Here is an 8,378-nt window from a genome sequence, read left to right as displayed (position 1 = left end):
GGGGGGGGGGGGGGGGGGGGGGGGGGGGGGGGGGGGGGGGGGGGGGATAGCATTGGGTGAGATACCTAATGTAAATGATGAGTTAATGGGTGCAGCACACCAACATGGCACATGTATACATATGTAACAAACAAACCTGCACATTGTGCACACGTACCCTAGAACTTAAAGTATAATAAAAAATATATATATAAAATAATACATACATCTGACACATATATACATATGATATATGTATACCTTAGATACATCATATAATATTTTATACATATGATATGTTTATTATATCTACAATATTATAACATATTAATAAAAATTATAATATTTATAATTATATATTATACTTTTATTCAGTATATAATATAATATACATTATATTATATATGATATATGTACATATGATATGTGATATGCATATTACATGTATATGTATGATATATAATATATCATATATGGTATATGTATATATTATATATTATATATGCATATGATATAAGTATACGTATTATATACATCACATATATATAAAATGGGTGGTAGCCAGGATTTTGGAATTTGTTAGACTTCAGTTGAAATCCAGGCTCCATTATTTACTTGTCAACTGACCTTGAAAATTTTAACCTTTTTGAAATTCCAATTCTCTCATCTGTGAAATGTGGTTGATTATATCTCCTTTGGAGTATTACTATAAGAATTAAATTGTGGGAAAGACTAGCTTAGATAATCTAATGAAATGTGAGATATATCTTCATATCTTTTGATGGTCTAACAAATTTGGTTGAAGCTGTTCTCTATGAAAGTTATTATCATCAAACTTGAAAAAGTGATGCAAAACTTCAAGCAATGCAGTGCCAACTGTACTTTACCTCACTTGACTTACTTGTTATTTATATATTTATTCATTCTTCTTGGAAGCAGTATTTAAGTTGCCTGAGTTGATTATGTCAAGACATGATAAACGTGGTGGGGGTGCTGTGTGTGTTCCAAAACGTAGAGTTAGAAGCAAAATTGCTCATCTTTATACAATTAATTCAGGTTTCATTTAATGCCTTTAGTAGAACTGAACATTATGGTCTTCACATAGTTCTTTTTTTTTTTTTTTTTGGCAAATTTAATAAAAGATGTTATAATTCATTGCTTATTTTTTTACATTTTATTACTTAAATCTTTCATGGCTCTTGAAATATAGACATCTTCTAAGACTTCTGATACTTCCCCACATGGTCCTGGAATAAGGAAAAGCAGAGGACAAAAAGGGATTGAGTGGACACCATCCCATCTATGACAGGGGCAAAGGGTAACTGACAGTCTGAAGTAACAATAACTTATAATTTTCAGATAAAAAGACACAGAAATAAGATGTTTCCATTCTACCTTACGAAGTGAAGTCTCTCTGAATTATTGCATAAATGATAAGAGAAAATTAATCAGATTTTAGCACCTACTATGTCCCAGGCTCTATTATAAGTATTGTACAAAAGTCCTGGGAAATAGGTCTAATCCTCTCCACTTAAAAGATGAGGAAACCCAGGCTCTGAGAAGTGTGTGTGCCCAAGGGCACGTCACCAGGAGTGGAAGAACTGGGATCTGAACCTAGGTTTTCCAATTTTAAAGTGTCTTTTTCTTCATTCCAAACTTCCTGAGATAATAATTTATTTCATAAGAATATTTTTAAAACTCGAGTAAACTTGTTGATGTTTACTGTTCCAGCCGCTCTGTCCATCTCCACCATCACTGCAACAACGCAGGTCCTTGTTGCCTCTTATTGGCTTATGGTGACCAACTATAAAACCATCAGCTTCACACAAATTGCTGTCCTGGGCAGCACCCCTTGCTTTCTGCTCACGCATATATCTTCCTAAAGTACAAATGTGATGATATCACTTTTCTCTCTAAATATTTTAGCAAGTCCTCATTGTCTATTCTTCTTTCAAAAACATTTATTTGCAAATACTATAAATAGAAAATTGTCCACATTCTTACTTCTTAAAAATTAATGTGTTAAGTTTCTCCTACCCCATTTCCATCCCATGCCCTTTTACTCAATGGATGCAATTATTCTCCTACATGTTCCTTCTGGCCACGTGTAGCTTTATAATTTTAGTTTTAATCTCTTTGGACCCTGTGTTATCTGGGATGAGGTAGAGTGATATTTCTATTTTCTCAGGTAGTTATTTTCCTAATGCCCGTTTCTGAACAATCCATCATTTCCTTAAAATTTAAAAATGCTGCAGTGTTTTTTAAATAGGCACACATATTTGACACATTTTCTGGAGATTTTCTGTTTTATTTGTCTGTTTCATTATTCTTGTATCATTATCATATTATCTCCGTAGCTTTGTGATACTTATTAGATCTACTATGCCAAGTATCTATTCACTGTACCATTTCCAAAAAATACTGTTTCAATCATCTCATATTTATTTATCCATACAGAATTTGAAATCAGCTTATCTGGCCCAACATTAAACCTCACACCCTAGAACAACAACAACATTTCATAGTAATTCTGACTGGAATTGCTGGAAATTTATAGATGAATTTAGGGTGTATTGGCCTCATTATGATAGAAGCTTTTTATTCATCAGTGTATGTTTCTCCAGTTATTTAGGTTTTATTTTATGTCCTTAGGGAAACTAAATACTGTGTTCTTCATATTGTTCTTGTATTTTTTTGGTAAATTTAATAAAAGATTTTATAATTCATTACTTTTTCACATTTTATTACTTAAATCCTCCATGCCTCTTGAATATTGACAGCTGCTAACACTCCTGATGCTTCCCCTCATGGTCCTGGAATAGGGAAGGCCAGAGGACAAGAGAGACTGAGTGGCCATCATTCTGTCTATCACAGGTATAAAGGGTCATTGACAGTGTCACATAATAATTTTGAATTTTCTATTAAAAAGAAACCCTTTCCAAACATAATTTTCACCCAGCCCCATTGTCCTCTCCATTGGTTTGGGGGTTGTGAGCTGCCGTGTATGGACAGGTGACCTCTGTGACCTCATTTATACCTTCCTGAATGAGGACTCAGGGGACTCAGGCTGGAGCAGGGTGGATCTGGAGTGGACATGGAGGTCGTCAGACCTGTCCTCCTCAGTCCTTGCAAATGAACATCTCATCTGTACTCAGGAGATCACACAGCAGACTCTGGCTTAAGATGGCAGACTTTTCAACATATCAGGCAATTGGATTTTTTTTTTTTCGTTATGCTATAGTTTAAATAAAAAATCTATTATTTCATGGGAGTAGAATTCTACAAAATTCTTCTGCTATTCCAGGAAAAATGATAATAAGTCATTGTAGAACACATTTTCTCATTTGGCATTGTCTTGGCAAAGCATCGTGTTGCCAAATGATAAAAGCGGGTTTTTGAAAGTGGAGACCTTCGTTCAAATTTCTTAAGTATATCTGCATTAACATATTGCATTTTCAGTTACTGAAGAGCTTCCTCCTTTCAGAAGTATCTTGCCAAATTGCCAACAGAGAGGCCCTGGTGTTTGTGCGGACAGAAGCACTTTTCCTTTGATGTAATCTCAAAGCAGTTTCAACACAATTGAACACCTGGAATTTTTTTTTTTTTAAAGACAATTCTCTGAATACTTTTCCTGGTAATTTAGAAAAGTAGTGCATTGACCCATCGAGCCTGCTGTTTTATCACTCTGTTGCCCGGGCTTGAGTGCAATGGCACGATCTTGGCTCACTGCAATCTCTGCCTCCTGGGTGCAAGCAATTCTGCTGCCTCAGCCTCCCGAGTAGCTGTGGCTACGGCCAACGCCGCCACGCCTGGATAATTTTATTATTATTATTATTATTGTTATTTTTTATTTTAATAGAGATGTGGTTTCACGGTGTCGCGCAAGCTGGTCTTGAACTCCTGAGCTCAGGCAATCCTTCCGCCTTGGCCTCCAAAAGTGCTAGGATTATAGGCGTGAGCCACCACGTCTGGCCTTTCTTTTTCTTTTTCTTTTTTTCTTAACACATCCTTTTTCTGTTGGTGCTTTTCAAGAATTACTGCCTTAGAAGAAAACAGGTAATTTATGAGGAAAAAGTACAAACTATCAGATGTCACAAAACCTATATTCAAGGACTTCCAAAAAAGCCAGAAGATCAAATTGCTAGTTCAAAGTTGTTGGATTGCTAGTCATGTCATGAGGATCAGAAGGCTGAGATTTTTGTAGAAGCTCAGACCAGTGTGATAGCACTGGTTGGATCAAGATATTTGCAAAAGGGACTAGGCTCATAGTAACTTCGTCTGGTAAGTTAACTTTTTTTTTCTGTTTTTATCCCAGTAATGAAAAATGGATAGATATTTTTTAGAAAAAAATGATCAACCTTATCTGAATTTGTCACATCCCTGGCCTCAGTATACGAGCAGCAATATTTCAGGTTAGCTGAATATGGAAACAAAACGATTTTGTACATGATATCTTCCCTTCGCTGTCTATAAGTGGATTAACATTCTACTTTCAGAATACACACACACTAACACACACACACCTAACACACACACACACACACACTAACACACACACACCTAACACACACACACACACACACACACACACACACACACGGTAGACTCTGGAGAGAAATTAAAATGTTTTGAGGACCATGTCTGTAAACAATTGCTGTAAGTCCTTGATCCAAGTTACTTTTTTGTAGGTCTTTGAAGTGAGAGACATAAAAAATGGAATTCTGAAAATTACTTCTTTGTATTTTCAGATATAACATAGTGTTCCCTTCTTCTGCTAGCCTGCCAAATCCATATTATTGATTTTGATCTTATCCTGAGAAACAGTACAGAAAAAATTGCTTCTTATAGTGAATTACTATAGAACGTCGATACATCCCACTTTTTAGTGCTCTAGTTTCTTTAACGGAGGCTGAAGTCAGTCAAAACTTATGCTACTGGGACTCTTGTTATATCACCTGGAAATGGCTCAGTTTAATATTTGTAAGTTCAACCAACCATGTCAGCTCCAAGGTCAATGAAATGAGTCTTCCTGATTTTACATCTTCATTTCTTCATTCATCCTCTCAGCAAATAGTTACTGAAAACAGTTTTTGTTCTGAATGCTGGAGATAAAAGGGCAAAGAAGCACAGTCTCAACACTCAAAACCTGCCAGTCTGGCAGACAAGTATTCTAGATTCTGGCTTGGTTGGGCCCTGCCCATGTTTTTTGACCTGTGGCTGCCCAAGAAGCAGAAGGTCTTGGAGTCATGAGCTCGTTTTCTTTCTTAATTTATGTAGCAGTTATTTCTTATAAGTTCTATGTATTGTGTTTGGCGGAAAGATTTGATAAAATGACAGGATATTGTTACTTTAAGGAGAAAATTAATATTAATACAGTTTATTGAGAGCCAGACACCATGCTAAATAGTTTCAGTGCTTTATCTCCTTCCTCATCAGACCTATGCAGGAGGTCTTCTTTGTCCCATTTCACAGATGAGGAAACCGAGGCCTAGAGAAGAGCAGTTACTTTCTTAAAGTCACATGATCAGTCACTGTGGCAACAACTGGGATCTAGCTAAGGCTATCTGTTTCCAAGTGCCTGGTCTGGACCCTTATGTGATATTTAGCAATATTAAGTAATATTTTTATACTTTGAATATTTCCTCTTCTGTAACTTGATCCTGTGAATGGTCTAGCTCTGTCGCCCAGGCTGGAGTGCAGTGGCACTATCTCCACTCACTGCAACCTCCACTTTCGGGGTTCAGGAGATTCTTCTGTTTCAGCCTCCCGAGTAGCTAGGATTACAGGCACCTGCCACCATGCCTGGCTAAGTTTTTGTTTTCGTATTTTTAGTAGAGATGAAGTTTCACCATGTTGGCCAGGCTGGTTTTGAACTCCTGAGCTCAAGTAATCCACCTGCTTCAGCCTCCCAAAGTGGTAGGATTACAGGTGTAAGCCACCATGCCCGACCCAAAAGAAGTTACATTAGAATCAATCTAGATACCCATCCCTCCATAAATACGAATCACAAAATACCTATAAATCATATTGAATATCTATTTACTGAATGTCAAACATAGAAATCCTATTATTGTTTCTCTTTGAAAATTAAGGAATTACTAACTCTAAATTACACTTAAGACAAAGTGTATACATGAAAACTCTGTAGGGAAGATTTAGAAGATTCAGGCAAAATCATGAGAAAAGGTAAAATCAGACACTTCAATGTATGTGATACAAGGAGAGAATGTACATAACCCAAAGTGCCCAGGGCAGGGTGAGGTCAGTCCTTAAATTCCTGATTACATTCAGGTTTATTGTGATTTTGGTTGACCTTTGTCTTGGCTTAATGTCAGCAGGGCCAATTTGTATGCATTTATGTAGATATTGAAAAATGTTGGCACAATTTTAAAACAAACATAAGGGGAGATTCTTACAAAGGCTTCTCAGGTGGTAGGCAACAGTTTGGCAAAAAAATCAAGGTGTTTGACCCCTGAACAAAGCTCATCATTGCAGGTAAGTTTTCTTCAAATTTTGCAATGTAGAGAAGGGATGTGAGGCAGGCATGCAGGAGCTGGCTCAGAATTCTAGGATTCCCTCCTGGTTTGGTCACTAATCATGGTGAAATCTCCAGAGAGGTCAGGTGACTTGGTTCATGCCATGAGAGTCAGAACTTTTCCTGCCCTAGCATGGGAGACATTACTAAGGAGCTTAGACCATCTGCAAATCTCTAAAGGATGGAGGCCTTATGTTCCACTGGTATCTCTCTGTTGAAAGTTTTGTGAACAAGTTTAGTTCAGAGATTTTGTTTCTTCAATTCTAAAAATAACCAATGGAAAAAAGTTAAAAAATAAAAAATCAGCTACCCTCCTCATTTGGTCACCAGAAGGTGAATTATTGGATAATTTGACTGAAGAATGATTAATATCAAATGTCAAAATATTTCACAGTGTGACCATACTCAAAAGTGACATAAGCTGCATTTATTGTTTTTGTTAAATCTGTCCAATAAGTTTATTTATTATGTGTTAGCTTCAGACGTAATTATGCCTGGCTGAGAGGAAACATCTTACAAAGATACTCTTAGTCTATTACATCCACTGAAATGAAAGTTTTCAGAGAATTTTCACAAAGTTGATACAGCATTGAGAAAAGTAAAAGCAATTATATAGTTTTGTTTCCTTAGTGGTTGAGCTCGTATGATGAAATTAACTTATAAGTTAAACAGTGACCTTCTGATTCTCTTTCATCCAGTTGATTTAATGTGAATTGTAGCAATCAAAGTCATAATTTGTAAATCTGAGAAGTGATTTTTCAGGAAAGTGCGGTGCAGGAAAAGGTATGGACTTTATTTCTCGATGACTCCTGGGGCTGCCGCTTTCTATGTAACTGCCCTTTGGGAAGTGTATTTTGATTCACCAAGTATTCAAATTATAAAAATGTTAGTTCATTATAGAAAAATTGGAAAACACACAAAAATAAACAAAACATTAAAATATTATATTGACCCTCATCACATTATTATTTTGTTATACTTTTATTTAAACATTTTTTCTATGCTTTTTGTTTGTTTGTTTTACAAAGTTGGAATTATACTAGACACACAATAGATCTGGCTTTTCCACTTCACACTACTTCATAAACATCCTTTTCACATGTCCTTAATATTTTACAATAACAGAGCAAAGTTGAAAGTTCCAATTTCAAGTTGATCTGTACAATGAAGGTAATGGAAAATTATTTATCTCGAGGGAATGTTGTATATATTACATGAAATTAAATATGGAAATTACCCACCAGAATGCACGGCACTTGGTAGGTGATAGAAATATGAATTCCTCCTCCAGAATTCAAGTTACTACCCATGAGAGGTCCTTATACACTCGGGAATACAGACAGATGTATCAACCCTCATCTATTCAACAGCTCACTTCAGAACAAATTATCACTATTTGTAAAATGCTTTCTATTTCTCAGAGACTAATTGTACCTGCTTCTAAAAGTAATTAGAATGTTTTACGTATTATCTCAAATATGATGTGCCTGAATACAAGGTGATTTTTCATTTTCCAGAGAAAATTTATACAAGTTTAAGAAAATACGTATGTTCTCCTCCCCCAACTTGAATATGTAAATTTATAGGGATACAGGAAAAACAGTCAAATGTTTACTTGTAACATTTAATTTCTTAACTGGATCATACCTACAGTTGAGAAATATTGGCTTTGTTGCCTTTATATTTCATTAAATATTTTGTTTTGATGCTTCACATGCATCTAAAGCAACTACTTCAGAGCAACTTTCTAAGGCATCTCAGTCTCAGTCTCCACTGTGGAATCTCCTTATGGTGGTGTCCCTGAATATTTTATTCTAAGAAATAATTAGCCACTCACGAAATGAAAGGAAATTATTTTTTCCAA

General features: G+C 35.7%; 1 protein-coding gene across 1 annotated transcript in view; it reads left to right on the top strand.

Moving 5' to 3' along the window:
* Positions 1-4,121: 4,121 nt before the first annotated feature.
* The window catches only part of LOC111526827 (T cell receptor gamma constant 2), a 32,713-nt gene continuing 28,456 nt past the window's right edge, over positions 4,122-8,378 (top strand). The window contains exon 1 of the transcript XR_003309804.2: positions 4,122-4,260. The gene's annotated coding sequence lies outside the window, so the exon portion shown is untranslated. The remainder of the gene's footprint in view (positions 4,261-8,378) is intronic.

The sequence above is a fragment of the Piliocolobus tephrosceles genome, chromosome 8 (assembly GCF_002776525.5).
Source record: "Piliocolobus tephrosceles isolate RC106 chromosome 8, ASM277652v3, whole genome shotgun sequence".
In the NCBI taxonomy this organism is placed as follows: domain Eukaryota; kingdom Metazoa; phylum Chordata; class Mammalia; order Primates; family Cercopithecidae; genus Piliocolobus; species Piliocolobus tephrosceles.
This window is presented reverse-complemented; position numbering and strand designations above follow the sequence as displayed.